The 16,603-nt window shown below is 46.6% G+C and overlaps 2 pseudogenes; both read right to left on the bottom strand.

Moving 5' to 3' along the window:
- Positions 1–785: 785 nt before the first annotated feature.
- On the bottom strand, positions 786–2,306 carry LOC101756766 (annotated as a pseudogene).
- An 8,184-nt stretch (positions 2,307–10,490) lies between these two features.
- Positions 10,491–12,002, bottom strand: LOC101782689 (annotated as a pseudogene).
- Positions 12,003–16,603: the final 4,601 nt, after the last annotated feature.

Here is a 16,603-nt window from a genome sequence, read left to right on the forward strand (position 1 = left end):
CAAATAGAGTAATCTTCACAATGGAAATTAAGGACCTGGTTGGTAAAGCTCCTTAAGGAGCTCCAAGACTGATTTAAGGTGGAGCTTGTCAAATGATATTTTAAGGGGCTACATCATCTACTCCTTAATATTTAAGGTAAAGAGAGAACCAATGTCAGTTAACGTAGAGATTAGAGAGTTATTTTCAGTCAAATGAGTAGTTCTTTTGGAAATCACTCCCCATGTAGAAAGCAGAGGAGCAATACTAAAATAGCGCAAAGATGACCATTCTGAAGCCACCAATTGCAAAAAGAGGAGACGTGCGTGCACGCAGGTGCATGAATGCAACAAAAAGTCGAGATCACTGGCCGCAAGCAACGCTTTCACAGGCCTACACACGCCTCTATGGGCAGCTTCGATCGGCCAACGGTTTTTGCATGTGGGCGTCGTGGCGGGCGGCACCCGGCAGCGCACAGCAGATGCGGCTCACTGGCCCTGGACGTGGACCAGGCAGATGAGGACACGCACGGGACAGATCCACGGCGACGATGAGGCGGCAGGCATCTCCCAACAGGCATTCCTTGCAAGTGGACTCGTGCTCTGCTCACAAACCTAGGAGGCAGGTATGTCTCGCCTACAAGCTACGAGACCCTCCATGCTCCATGCAGCAACTTGCACGAATTTTTTTTTTTTGTGCGTCTTGGCCCCTGACATTTTGTTCAAGGTTCAGTCAGACCTAACCTGTTAATTTTGGCACCATCCACCATTCGTGCACTGTTCAGAGTTTTGCTTCAGATTTGGCACGATTTTGCAACAAAAGGATTCTTGATTCCTAGATTACTCCACATGCAGAAATTACAATTGCCAACAATAAAGAACAGAAGGATTATTCCTGCCACGTAGGATAATCAGAAACAATGGATCAAGCAAGCTACCATACCGACAGCCATTTTGGCTGTTCATCACTACTATTCAGAACCCGGCCAATCGACCGAGTTCCTCCAACTTGGTACTGCAAGTCTGCAACACACAATGGATATCGTCGGTCCTCCAGCAGTTGACGTTAGTTGACCTTCCTGCAGTTGAGCCTGACCTCGCCCTGCGCCCCCGTGAGCGGGCTGATGGCGCCCATCCTCATCATGGCCTTGGCGAAGTCGGCCGCGAACATCCCGGCGTTGCCGCTGTACTTCTTCACCAGCACGTCCTGGGACCCGCCGTTGAAGAGCTCCTGGTCGGAGTGGAACAGCCCCCTCTTGCCCATCAGGTTCGTGTAGTAGGCGTTGTCGAACGCCTCGGGGGTCTGCGCGTCGATGGGCGCCAGCGCGGCGTCGCTGGCGCCGCCGGCGGCCTGCGGGCACGTCTGCTGCCGGAGCGACGCGAACGTGGCGTTGATGTTGGCGTCGTTGTAGATGCGGTCCCGGAACGTGGCGCACCGGGCCTGCCCGACGGTGTGCGCGCCGGAGAGCGCCGTCATGTCGCGCGGCGAGAGGCCCTTGTTCCCGAACATGGCGACGAGCGTCGCGAGGCTGGAGCCCGGACCGGGGAGGTTTGGCGTTGGCGTCGCTCTGGCTCGCCGTCAGCGCGTCGCGGCGGCCGAGGTAGACCGTCCACGTCGGCCCGCCGAGCTGTGCATTAATTATGGATGTAACTTGCATTGCATATTGCCAGCAAGATCGATGATCGATGCGGTTGATGTGAACGGAGACGTACGAGGTTGACGGCGTCCCGGGCGGCGAGGGCGAGGATGTCGGCGCAGGAGACGGTGGCGTTACAGGCAGCCTCGACCTGGGCCTTGATGGCGTCGATGACCTCGAAGCCGCGCACCGAGTTGGCGTTGGGCCCGGCGTTCTTCTCGCCGGTGAAGGTCGACGTGTCGTCCAGCAGGATCGAGCCGTCGCAGCCCTGCGCCCATGCTCTTTCAGATCAGCACAGTACTCTGGTAAGGCAGCAGATGCAATATGCATGCATCGGAATTTAAACCGATGACGACAGACCCAACGCAATAAATACATTGCTAGCTCTTACATTGACGAAGCAGTCGTGGAAGAACATGCGGAGGATGGACGCGCCCATGCGCCTCTCCGCAGCCACGGCGGACGCCACCCCCGCCCGCACGATGCCCTGCACGTTCGGGCACTTCTTGCTGTAGAAGCTCGTCGACAGCGGCCCGCCCGCGGTGGCGCCGGCGAGGAAGGGAGCCAGCACCACGGCGATCGTCAGCAAGCACCTCACCGTTGCAGCCGCCATGTCTTGCAACTTACTGGTGCTATACGACGCAATAAGCTTGCTACGTACTGAGGACACTGATGCAACCAGAAGATTGTACCAGTGGGCAGTGGCTGATGAGAAGGGAGTACGGTGTGGCCGCGTATATATAGTGTTTGTGATGGGGGTGGGGGTGTCGGTCTGGGCTCTGGCTAGATGCTCCGGGCGGAAGTTTTTCGTGGGCGAGCGCCTGAACTCGCGCTGGATTGGTTGACTAATGCGCGCGGCGTAGCCTGGCGAGAAGGTGGCGGTGGGCAGATTAGGGTTGGACGCTAGCGCTGGTCCGGAGCGAAAACAAAAGCAAAAATTTGCAGGATCGGATCAGTGTAGAGGACGATGGGGGTTTGGCGCGCGCATGTGTTCGTTCAATTCAATCACGTTTGTGTATTGCAAGTTGCTCTGTGCGCAGAGTTTATCGGAGTGGTTTGTCTGGCTCCGGGTAGTATGTGAATATGAATGCCGATGATGTCCAGTTGACTCTTGGAGATGCAATCATGTATTGGACTCATATATGTCATGTTCGGCAGTTCGAGAGTTGTGCAGGAGAACATTTTGCTGAATGTATATCACATAGCAATGATAACATTGAGGTTTTAGGTTATATTAGTGTAAATTTAGGTGGTGTGGCGACGGAGCGATGAGAATTTTATAAAAGAAATTAGATTTTTGTTGAGATAAAAGTCAACTGAAAATTAGCAAAACCACGTAAGGGGTGTTTGGTTCCCATCCTCGCAACATCGAATGTTTAGATACTAATTAGGAGGATTAAATATGAGCTAATTATAAAACTAATTGCACAGATGGAGACTAATTCGCGAGACGAATCTATTAAGCCTAACTAATTAGGCTAATTCGTGAGACGAATCTATTAAACCTAATTAGTCTATGATTTGATAATGTGATGCTACAATAAATATGTGCTAATCATGAATTAATTAGGCTTAATAGATTCGTCTCGCGAATTAGCCTCCATCTGTGCAATTAGTTTTGTAATTAATCTATATTTAATACTATCTAAATGATAGTTTAGTCGGTGGAACCAAAACCGATATGATTCGTCAATTACTTTATGTCGAGCGAGAAGAATTATAAATACGGTTATCTTCCCGAGTTAGGCACGAAACGTGAGCGGGCCGGGGAAAAACAACATGCAGGAGTGTACAGGCTGAGCGAGCCAAACTTTGCACTTGTTCCGAGACAAACGCTGCTCTGCAACTCTGCAAGCCCAGCTCCAGGCTATCAAAGGCTTTGCATCTGAATTGCTTGCAACCCCATTCACGACTATGCTCCCTCACCTGATAATGTTAGTAGTACATTTTAATTTGTTCCAGCTGAGCTGTTAGTTTTAATCAGGTAGTAGGATTTGAAACTTAGATTCTGTTTGGTATAATTTCAACTCCATCATTTTCTGCTCCAACTTCAAACTTCAACTAGAGCTAGCTGTGCGTGTTGATGTTTAGATCCAATAACCTACCACGGGTACCCGAGGTAGTGTTTGGTTTCTGGGACTAGCCAAGATCAGGAACTCGAAGGTGAATACGATCACATGATTTAGACAGGTTCGGACCGCTAGATTGCGTAACCCTACGTCCTATGTATTGGTTGGATTGAATTGCTTTGGAGGGGGTCCTTGCCTCGCCTTATATTGCCGGAGGCAGGGTTACATGTCGGTTGATTTACAAGAATACTAGTCGGATTCGACTAGGTGAGTCCTACTCTAATTGCTACAAGTAGTTTCCAATCCTCGACTAGTTCCCGTCTCGCCATGTAGACTACGCCGTCCTACACCGTAGCCTCCATGTCAGACACGTCTCGGTATCCAGCCCTATATCTAGGACTGCCAAACCTTCTGGCGAGTCCATAGATGTATGTATGATAGCGTGGAGTTGGAGCTGACTAAATGGGGGTATTTGTCTAGAAGGGTGTTTCAGATTTGGAGAACTCCAAACTCCAACTAGAGCTAGCTCTGCGTGGAGTTCGAGCTAACTAGATAGGGTTGTATGTCTAGAAGGGTGTTTCAGCTCTGGAGAAGAGGATTTTCAAGGTGAATTGCCATTGTTGCCCACCAACTCATGGCCCACCTATCATTCTCTCTATCTCTATTTTTTACCTTTTTTTCACTAGTTATCTTCTTCCTTGGGAGGAAGGAGAAGCTCACGCCGGCCTCTGCTCGCCCAGTGGCACCCGGTGGCAGCACGGGTGCATGTGCCGGTGGCGGAGCGTGGGACGGCACGGCCATGCAGGGGCGGGGCAGGCGGCGTGCACGATGAGCCTCGCGACGGCCGGGCAGGCGCGGCGACGTGCACGATGGCCCCGCTGTGGTCGGGCTGGCAGTGCCATCATACTGCGGATTGAAGCCGGGGCGGGTGGGGACAATGGTGGCAGCGTGGGACGAGGCCGACGGGCACGCAGGACGGCGGCGGCGGCGCACGAGACAGGGGGCCGGCGTTGCTCTGCCGGCGGGTCTCAACCAGCGGGATTTGGGCCGGCATCAGGGGTGGCCGGGGAGATGAGGAGGCGGGGGTCGAGCGGGGATTGGGTCCGAAGCTGGGCGGCGGCGTAGGAAGGCGCAGCTTGGGGGGGTGGCCTGGATGGCCGGCGTCGTGGCCAGGCCGGGGGCGGCGGCGGCGGCGGCGCCCCTTCGAGGCGAGATGGGAGAGAGGGAGAGTGGTAGCGGATGGGATGGGTGAGAATGGGAGAGGCAGGCGTCGGAAGATGGGAAAAATTAGAACGAAGGGGTACGAGTGTGTAACAAGTGGCAAAGGTGGGTAATTAGCCCCGAGCACCATGTCTAGGTTCATATTGGAGGGTTCTCGAGTTGCAAATGAGGTGCTTCACCAAAATGACTAGAGCTCCACAAATTTCATGGAGTTGGGGCTGCTCCAAAAATTGGTGGAGTTAGGGTGTTTGGCTGGCTCCACTCAACTCTGACTTGGAGTTTGGAGTTAGAGTTGTGCCAAACAGGACCTTTACTCGTACGAATTTAGTGGAGTATTTACTTTTGACAGGGATCTCGGAGGAGTCATCTCGGCTGCATCCCGAAATATTGCGGAGAGATCGATAAAGAAGTTCCTGAGAGACAGATTATGCACATGGTTTTATACGAGGCTCAAGTAGAAGGATATTTTTGTGCAAATATAGCTTAATTGGTCATCATCTTGCACAAAATTATTGCATTGCTAAACACAAATTTATAAGTAAATGATTGTATATATACGAGACAAATTCTTGCCTTATGATTTTGTGCCTAGTAGGCTCGCGCTCGTATATGTTTTACTTTTGTTCAAGTACGGAAATACCTCTGATTTCTCCCTTTATCTATTCCAAATCGGCAGTAGAGGCATAATATAATAACAACAAAAATTGAGCCATATGATCTATTGCTTTATTTTAAAATTTTAATTTCCACCAACCATAGAAAAGATCTTAACTTCAACACATAGGGACAAAATTAAGATTTTTTTTGTGGCTGGTGGAAATTTCTGCTGTCCTAACAAAACAGAACATGTTAAAAGGAAACTAGTGGGAGGATATCTTATCCTGTTCCTTTAATCTCCAAGGCACGAGTATTAATCATCTATTTTTTGTTGTCCTATGATGAAAGTGTTTTAGTGCCAATACCAGACCTAGTATCTATCAGCAATTTTGGAATTGGATTAGAGTTATCTTCTCATGTGCTGGACAAGTGTTTGGGCTTTCAAAAGGGAGTTTTATTATATGGTTTCCAAAAGCACCATATCATCTATAGAAGTTTAATTTGATGAATGAAATAACCATTCACAATGCACAGTTTCATTTCACGGTTTCATAAGTATCCATGCTGCTTAATTATTGCATGGTGTCGATCCAATGTGCCATATGAATTGGTATCTAAATTAAGTACTAGCATAATAGGTATGACTGCACTTGATCCACAAAAGGTCCATGTGGAGATGAAACTAATTGCTCTCAGTGGAGATTTTATTCTAGCTCCATAGTCTTGGGAACTGTGTACCCAAGAAGGATATGCCTTGACAACATGAAGGAGGTGACCCTCGCTAGAGTTGACTCGTGCTGAAGGCGGCCCTGAAGGTCTTGGGGGTAGGTGATGCGGAAGGCAATTCTGATGAGTAGCCGTATGGAGCTTGAGAAATGATCAAGATGCTTTGAAGGTATATATATACTGTGTTCTCTGAGGAAGTTGGCCAGGAGGCTAGCTGTGTTGCTCTTGCGCTGCTATGGATTATGCTTATGTAATGGAGTTGGTATTGCGTAGTTCTCGTCTAGCTTGGGCACATGGTAGCTAGCGTATACTAGTCCTTGAGTTTAGTTCTATTTCGCTGGCATGTAAATTTGTTTCATTTGTTCCTGTTTCTTTTGTTCTTACGGTCTGTTTTGCTGCTTCCTCCTGACTCCTTAAAACTCTAGGTGTGATAAGACATATTTCCTTCTTTTGCAAAATGGAAATTAATGGAACTCCTCATTTTGAAAATAAGCACGATTAGACACGGCATCAAGATGCATGTGAGAGTACAGCATTGATATATATGACTAAGATCATATGAGGTTAGATCATTTTTGTCCTTCTTAGGAAAATTAAAGAGATTCAGAAAATCAAGAACAAAATCAGAAAAAATACAAATGATAAAATTGTCATAGATCTACATTAATACAAGGAAACAGGGAAGATGGAAAAGGGACATCAAATGTCAATGAAATTCAAATTACAGTTCTATCCATATATACACGTATATATTACAATAAAGTTCATTCTTATAAAATTTCAATTAAATACCATCTAACATCCAACAAGAATTTTTGCTTCGCGCTATATTTGACTTGTGCATGCTGATCAAAGTAGCTGGGATATAAATTTCCTGAAAATGATCAAATAAATCATAATATAAATGACTGAAGAAATTAAATACCTACTAACTGCCTTGTTGCACCTACACAACTACTTTATTATCGATTAACTTCTGCAAATAGCTTGACTTAATTAAAGTAGTTCTAGCATGGAAGTGCATAACGCTAGTTATTATTTTTGACATTCAAATGACACATCCTTGAGATTGGCTAACCATACATTTTTTATGCTAATTATCCTCAGAAGATGTCTCTCAAATAGACAACTACCAAGGCTCCCAACTCCCAAGAACAAAAAAGGATAAAATAGAGTGGCATCTATAAGTTGTTCTAGGACCAATTATCTCTCCCCCAGTGGTCTAATGTAGTTCTGTATACATATTGATTCTTTTCCTTTACTATCACTTATTTGATTTGACATATATATTGAAGTTATTCATGTCCAGTGAAATCCTGACTAGTTACATGGCAAATGAATAACCAATAACTTCTGTATCCCTGAAATTACAACTATCTACTTCACCCTCTAAACAGAAAAAGCCTGTTCGGATGGTGGATGCTGCTGCTGCCAGCTGCCTGCTGCTGCTGCCGCTGCATCTGCGCCGCTCTCTGCCGAGCAGCAGCAGGTAGCTGCAAAGCAGCGCTCCGAACAGGCTTAAAAACTTTTTCTTGAAGAGATGAATTGTGAAACAATGTGAAAAGTGATACTCTCATATGCTTGTGTGGCTGTGTCACGGACCCACAGCTCCTTGGCAGCTCAACTCATGCAGTTGTAACTAACATGTAACTTATATTCGGTTAGTCACCAGATCAGATCATGGAATGATGGGTGATGCAATTGTCACAGCAATTCAATACAATCAATAACTTTTTCACTGAAAACAAACTTAAATTCTTCTTGGAGCCAATTGTATGCAACATTTTCCATTGAACTACATCTGCTAAAACTGTAGGCATTGTAATTTGTAAACACAACTGACCAAGAAATTAAAGGGCGTGCAAAGAGATAAAAGAATAGTAGTGACATATACTAAACAACTCAATTTCCTCTCTTTCCTCCTTTGGCATGTATTCCCTAACTTGCTCCTCCCAAAAATCCATGAGGTAGTACAGGAAAATCATATTATGAATTGGAATACTGATATATAACTAAAAGTGATACCCACACTACAGTACACAAGAATTTATGGCCTGTACGGTACAGATTGAAGTAAAATGATGAAAAAATTAATAAAAGTTTGATACCGCACAGGGGAAAGGAGCTTTAAGTAGACCTGGTAAAGCAGAGGTTTCCCATTTTTGTTTGGCAGGGGAATATGATTTCTAGAACTGCAATTTACAAGACAATATGCCCAAAAGAAGGCAAGAGGATTGCATAGATTACTGTGTACTGATTTGATCCGGCCATTGCCACTGCTTAGGTACACAGTAAAACTAATTGCATACTATGAGGTAAGAACTTGTGTCACAAATATTAAGTATTAGCCTTCTTCAGGCTACTGAATTGGTAGTAATAGCTTGAAGTATGAACTCCAAGAATTTGGTCCCCAATTAGATACCAGACTCATGGATCAAAAAACAATATTACGGAAATAGATCTTCACATTTTTCTTCTGATCTGGCAGTAGCATTGGTGGTGTCCATGAGCAAGCAAATCAAGCACCTCTTCCTTGAAAAAAGTAAAAAAAAAACATCAAAATCACGAGCACCTCTGAAGGCATCAAATACACAAGAGCAGAGCACCCGAGGCTGCAAGCTCAAGCACCGCGTTCGGCAGCGCTAGTTGTGGCTGCCGCTGCTGGCTTCTGCTGCCAGCGGCTGCAGCGCAGCTGCTAGCTGTTGCTTGTGGCTTCAGCCGGAAGAAGCCCAGCGCAGCAGCAGAAGCCCACCGAACGGGCTGAAGGATTATATCACACATTATCAAATCATATTCAACAAAGATTAGTTGGCATCATGAACCCACATGGAGAGCCATGACCATTAAGAGTATATGCATGTGGAACGAGTTTATTGAAAGAAGATGTTTTGCATGAGAGATTAGCTGGCACCAAAACCCGTATGAAGGGCCTATGCCCCCCATTATCAAATCATATTCAACAAAGATTAGTTGGCATCATGAACCCAAATGAAGAGCCACAACCGTTAAGAGTATACGCTTGTGGAACGAGTTTATTAAAAGAAGATGTTTTGCATGAGAGATTAGCTGGCACCAAAAACCCGTATGAAGGGCCTATGCCCCCCCCCCCCCCCCACTCTCATGAACAAAACAGCTATAATATTATTTTTGGCAGGGGCAGCTTCTCTTTGTTGAGCAATGTGGCTCACAAGGAATGATACTGTGTTTAACAAATGCAAACCAAAAATATTTTTGCAGGTTCTATTCATAGGGATGCATTTTTATACGGACTGGCTCCGATTTTTCTTTGTTGCAGCATACTGATGATAGGAAGGAGGAATTTATCACAATATGTCAATTTTTAGAGTCAAGAAGCATGGATTTCTTCGGGTCCCATGGATGGACATTTATTCTACGCATAAGTCAATAATGTTGCACCGATATGTGTCTTCAATTCTATAAACGGTTGTAATAACTGTGGACTAATGCTCCTTCTACGAGGGAGACTGAAGCCAGAACTTTTCTATTATCTAAAAAGAATTATTTTGACATTACGAATTTCATAAAAATTCCCAAGGTAGCACCATAAATCATAAAATTCTGGAGCAATGTCCGTCTTTCCTTCAAGAAATGTAATTCGGCATGGAACTTTTACTTCCTTGTGCGCTACACAATGCAGGAGCACACAATATGAACATCATTGCACAAGGCTGTGCTGCCTCGACCGTGCATTATGCTTTGTCATTCTTCGAGAAGTACGGATTTCACCACTCAGCGACCTACCTTAGCTGACCGCAGAAGAACCACTCACTTTAGTGCTAAACCACTTGCACGTGAATGCCTTCTCTTTTTTCCCCTTTTCTAAGACAAGGTATGTGAAATGCTTTAAACAATTACAAATTATAAATCCATCATCAATGCACAAACTTGGCAGATGGGTGCACTTAGGTGTATCTCTCTAATTGCTCATTTGATTACAATAACATGGCAGACGGGTGCATGTCTGCTCTCAAATGTGACGCGGGTAAACTTTTATATGCAAGCAGCTGTTCTAGCATGCAGGAGGCTTTTTGCGAGGACTGAAAAGGCAGGCGGGTGACGGCGACGAGCCGCGAATCGTTCTGTACCAATCTGTTTTCCTTACCACATCGGATGATACATGGCTCCTCTGTGACGAACACCAGTACGGTGGACAACCGGATGGCGCCGTAGGGAGTGTAGATGAAGCCCTGTGCTTTCCGATGTCCCAGTCGATCGAGAAGCCACCGACGAACAGCTATGGGTGTGTGGTAAATTTACTCATACAATTAAGGAATTATATTCCTTTCAAAGTTTCTGCATCCTTATGGCCTGCTCTATAAGATTGTGCCGAGCACCTGAGCAAGCACCAAACTTCAGCAGCCTGCTGCTCTTCATATCACTATGCTTATGCTATCACCATATATCAGGTGGTAACATACACAGGTAAGCACCAAACTGGCAAAGTGGAAGAGTTCTCTCGGTTCCACGATATTTTGGCCCTCTGCTTATATCGACAAAAGAAAATTGGCAAACGAAGCCATTAATTCTAGTTCACTTTCCGGCAGTTCAACCTGACCTCCGTCGGCGTCCCAGCCGCCGGCATAAGGCCGCCCATCTTCACCATCGCCTTGGCGAAGTCGTTGGCGAACATGCCGGCATTGCCGCTGTACTTCCTCACCAGCGCGTCCGCCGGCCCGCCGTTGAAGAGCTCCTGGTCGGAGTGCAGCAGCCGCGCTGCGCCACCAGGTTCGTGTAGTAGGCGTTGTCGAAGCGTCCGGCGTCTGGTCGTCGAACGGCGCGAGGTTGCCGTCGCCGCCGCTCTGCGGGCACGTCTGCTGCGCGCCGCCGCGAAGGTGGCGTTGATGTTGGGCTCACCGTAGATGCGGCCGCGGAAGAAGAGGCACCGCGCCCGCCCCACGGTGTGCGCGCCGGAGAGCGCCGTCATGTCGCGCGCCGAGAGGCCTTTGGGCGGCGAACGCCGAGACGAGGGACGCGGCGCTGGAGCCCGGACCGGGCAGGTTGGCGTTGGCGGCACTCGGGCTCGCCGTGCGCGAGTCCTTCCGGCCGAGCTGCACGTTCCACGTCGGGCCTCCGAGCTGCAGCGCATGCGGATCAGAGTTAGGCGTGCAGAGACTTGCAGTAGTGCTGGGCATTGGATCGTTGTACGTGTTCTCTGTTAGCACTAGACGTACTGACCAAATTTACGGCGTCACGAGATGCCAAGGCGACGATGTCAGCGCACGACACGGTGCCATTGCAGGCCGCTTCTACCTGCGTCTTGATGGCGTCGATCACCTCGTACCCGCGGACGGAGTTGGCGTTGGCGCCGGCATTCTTCTCGCCGGTGAACGTGGCCGTGTCGTCCAGAAGGATGGACGCGTCACACCCCTGTGCACACACGCACCAACATATCAGTGACTCAGTGCACACTAAAGCCTGATGAGCTGATCAGTGATCACCGAGAAGCAAGCCAAGGCCACCTATAACAAGATGAAAATAGGATAGTAAATGTGTGACCGACATTGACGAAGCAGTCGTGGAAGAAGAGCCGGATGATGGACGCGCCCATCCGGGGCTCCTTGGCGAGGGCCTGCGCCATCACGGACCGCACGATGGTGGCCACGCCGGGGCACGACTTGGCGTAGAACTTGGTCGAGAGCTTCCCCTTGCCATGGCACGGGAGAAGCAGGCAGAGAAGAGCAAGGAGAGCGAAGCTCCTAGCGAACGAGGTGCCCATTTCTGACCCAGCCACTGCCGAAAGAGAGCACGTCGCCGCAACAAGTGACACTGGCCATATTTGGGGGTTTTATAGCGCTCGACAGCTCGTGATGGTCACCGTGCCCCCAGTCCGATCTGCGCGTAACAAATGTAGGGCGCACTTGGCGCCGGTGATTGGTCGACGCGAGTGGTGGCCTCGGTTGCGGTTGTGCGCGGCGCACCAGCGTGCCTGGCATCCAACACGGGATCACCGGCGAACGAAAGAGCAGCGCATCGAGCTGGGTCCGGTCCAGGCTTTTGGGGAACAAAGAGGGAGGGTGATCGGGGCATCATGGCTGCTTTTGCTCTTTTTCTTGCCGTCTTTGCGTGGCGTGGGAAGGTTCGGAACATGATAGAAAGGTACCTAAAACCGTGCATTTTAGCTGCCTTTTGTTTTGAACAGTACGTCAGTGGCATAGTGCGTGGGTGCCTAGGTTCGGTTGATCGCTCAATCTGGTCTCTGGGCGTTTACCTACAGTGATGTACCTGATGGAGTGATGAGACATAGCTAAGCTTAATGTTTTTTTAGGCACTAGGCGGTTTCTACTTGGAGACCCATCGTCTAGCGTCTAGGTGTGCCTAGGTGTTTTCTAGACGTTTTATCTTTTTTTTTATTTCAGCGTATATAGCTTAATAATATATATAAATATAGTACTTCAGCATATATATAGCTGAATAATATATATAAATATAGTATTTCAGCATAAATTGAAGACAAATTAAAAGATAAAGTGATAAACATGACATGATAATTGATAAAGCCCCACTGCCATATCTTCTTGACTTCTTCAATAGGGTTCCATATATTCATCCTCATCATCATCAAACTCTTCTTCTTCGGACTCAAATTCTTCTCCTTCATAAAGTTGTCTCACTCTTGCACTTCTACGCAGCTCAAGTTGTTGATCTGCTCCCACTGCATCTCCAATAACAGACCAAGGTATTCCTGTACCGTCCATTTCCTCATCTTCCTCATCTCTATAGACAACGGTTGCACAATTATCTCCATCTTCATACAGAAAACCTTGAGCTTCAGTTGCCTCACTAGACAAGAGAACATCAGTGATCTTCTTTGACATTATCCTTTCTTTCTTATTAATCAACTTGGAGTTGAATTGAATAAAGACCAATTTGTTGAGTCGGGTTGTAGTAAGCCTATTTCTCTTCTTAGTGTGTATCTACAAATTAAACATGAGAGCATATAACTATCTTAATTCCTGTAAGTTTACTGTTGAAATCTAGTCACTAGATAGGGAGTTAGGGACTAACCATTTCAAATGTACTCCAATTTCTTTCACAACCAGAAGAGCTTGATGTCAGAGAAAGGATCCTTGTTGCCAACTTTTGTAAAGCTGGTGTTTCAGTTCCATACAGCCACCACCAAGATGCTGAAATAAACAACAACTCTTTAATATTAGTTACAAACATACAATAGATGATAACCAGCCGTGTAACATAAGTTACCTCTACCTGGATTGTAATCAATTTTTTCACAACTCCTTGCAAGCTTCTTGTTAAAGTATCCTTCTCTATTTTGAAACTTCTTTAGTTCAGTGTTGACAGCCTAATCTTGCATCTCCTCATCATGATGATAAAAGGTCTCTACACAGCTGATAAATCCTTCTGTTATTGTGGCATCATCAAAGATTGATGGGTTACCATAGCTGTAGTATGGATTCAGCAGATAGGCAGTCAAATGCAATGGAGAATCTAGTCTTCCTTTCATCTTCTTGTCAATAATACCAATAACTTCGTTGTAGCGGGACTGAACATTGCCATAGGCTTCCTTGATCTCTCTTTGCCTTCAGTAGTTCTCCATATAGGAAACCCATTGATGGCTTCACATCCCCATCAACCAAATGAAAAACTTTAACCAATGGCTCAAAAACACTCAAACAGAGCTTCACATCCTTCCAAAAGGTTGGACTCAATATTGTTGCTGTTGCATCTTTTCCCTTTTTTGACTTCACATCCTTCAATGTGTCCCACCTATTATGAACCACCATATTTCTTAGTTGGTCCTTCTTCTCTAGTATGATGTTCAAAGTGAGAAAAGCTGAAGCAAACCTAGTCACTCATGGCCTTATTATCTCTCTCCCCTCTGTGAAGTGTCTCAAGCACTCCAATGTTCTTGTATGCCCATAGACAAATCTGGTGAATGCCTTTACTTGGTCAATCAACTTCTTGAACCGTGGCATGTTGCCAATTCCTTGGAGCATCAAATTGATTGTGTGAGTTGCACAAGAGCTCCAAAAGATGTTTGGTCTCTTCTCCAAAAGTAGCTTCTTTGCTCCCATGTTGTTAGAAGCATTGTATGTTACTACTTGCACCACATCATCCGGACCAATGTCTTCAATTACCTTGTCCACTAGTTCAAATATGACTTCACTTGTGTGTGACACATCTGGCATCTCTTTTGAGCTGACAAAACTGGATCCATTAGCAGAGTTAGTGCACAGGTTCATTACGCTTCTCCTCTTCCTATCTGACCAAGCATCAGTCATAATAGAGCACCCATTCTTCACCTTCTCAGCCTCACGTTCTTGCAGCAAACTCTTGGTTCTTGCATATTCTTCTTCTAGCAAACTCTCTCGCAGATCACGCAGAGGTGGAGGTTGAAGTCCAGGACCAAACTGTCCAATTGCTTCACACATTTTCTTGAACTCATCATTGGCACAAGCATTGAATGGTATGGCTGCACATGATACAAAAAAGTGAGTAGTTCAGGCATGTATTCAAATCTGAAATGAAAAAGTGAGTAGTAGATTATCATGTGTATAAACCCATCTTGCAATATATTTATGCACCTCATGTGTTCTTTTTTTCCAAAGTTCCTTGTTCAGTTTCTGTTGCTGCAAAGATTCAGATTTTGTTGCTTTAGGATGAATAGCATGTGTCCACTTATCCATGGATCCTAATTTGTGAGGCTCTAAACTTCCAACACAAGTTACTTCTTCATCCTCTCCTCCAACTCGAGAAACATTCACTTCTTCTCTAAGCTCTAGTTCACGAGCAACCACCTTCTTCCTCTACCTTTTTGAATCTTCCAGTGATTTCTTGCACTTGTCTTTAGCCTCCTGTGTACTCTTCTTGCATTTCTTCGCATTTGTTCCAACATTGGCCACATGTTCCTTCAACCGATGCACCCCTCCTTGGCTCCGATGACCATAGAACTTGCACTCCACTTTGTCCTTGTTGTTTGGATCCACCAGAAACCCATACTCCCATCCCACATCATCTGAATTTCTTTTCAGGACATTCACCTCCTCCCGAGCACATTCAGTGGTAACACCAAAGCACCAGTACCAGTTTGAGGAGCAGGGGGCAGCGGGAGGAAGGACAAGGACCTCACCTTGGGGTTCCCGAGCGGTAGGCCGAGGGGTAGCAAGGAGGTCCAGGGGTAGCGGCGGGCCAGCGGACGGGGCGCAGGGGACCTCTTAGGAGCGGTGGCGGGCCGATAGACGGGGGCGCAGGGGACCTCCAGGGGCGGCTGCGGTTGGCGGACAAGTGCGCAGGCGACCTTCAGGTGCAGAGCCAGGCGGCAGACGGGGGTGTAGGGACCTCCAGATGTGGCGGCGGGCTGGCGGCCGAGGACGGAGGGAGCTCCAGATGCGGCGGCAGGGAGGCTTACAAAGGGAAATCGAGTTCTTTTATTGTGCGGGCCTTTCCTTTCCCGCGCGCGCGCTTCACCGGCTAAACCTCACGCGCTCCCACCTAGGCGCCGCCTCCTCCACCTACTCACCGCCCAGGCACCGCGGAGGCGCCGCAGAACGCCGAGGAGGCGCGAACAGTGCCTAGGACGCGCCTACACCCCTAGGCCAGGCGGAACCCCTCCGCCTAGCACCTAGTCGCGCCTAGGCGAGCGCCTAGGCTCGCCTTGTTTTTCATTGGCTAAGCTAGGGTCGGGCGGGTCATCATATTAATTCTGGCCGTTGCTATTGTTAGTATCTTTTTCTGTTTGTCATTTTCACAACTATAGAAATATTATCACCACCAATTCGGAACCCCTCTTCACCACCGGTTTTTGCAACCACTAGATGAATAATGACAATGACAATGATGATTAAGTACTCAGAAGCGGCGGTGAGAAAGGCTGACCACTCCATACCACTGCGCCAGTCACTTGTGACTAGTGTAGGGTTGCTGTTCGTTTACATTAACTTCTCAAAATCTTATATTAAATATTTGAACACCAAAACGATCTCAACTAAAAAGGTTGTGAATGTAAATTTTTTTATCTCGTCGGGCACTATAACTTTAGTATACAACATGTCTCTGTATAAGGTTGTTTAAAAATACAAAGGAATACATTTATAAAGTATGAAGAATAATAATGGAATATTTGGACCCCTAAATAATTTCAACTAAAAATTTATCAAATATAAATTTTTAGATCTAATTGAGCATTACAACTTTGGTATATAATGTGTCTCCATCGGAGGTTATTTGAAAAGAAATTCAAAAGTTCAAATTTATAAAAGATGTGACATAATAATGAAATATTTGGGTCCATAAATGAACTCAATTGAATTTGTTGATCTCAATTTTAACATAGAATTTGTCTTCATCTGACTTCATATAAAAAAAATTTATGAGTTTATTACTGCTAGATCTATAAGT

Source organism: Setaria italica, chromosome IV (assembly GCF_000263155.2).
Source record: "Setaria italica strain Yugu1 chromosome IV, Setaria_italica_v2.0, whole genome shotgun sequence".
Lineage (NCBI taxonomy): Eukaryota > Viridiplantae > Streptophyta > Magnoliopsida > Poales > Poaceae > Setaria > Setaria italica.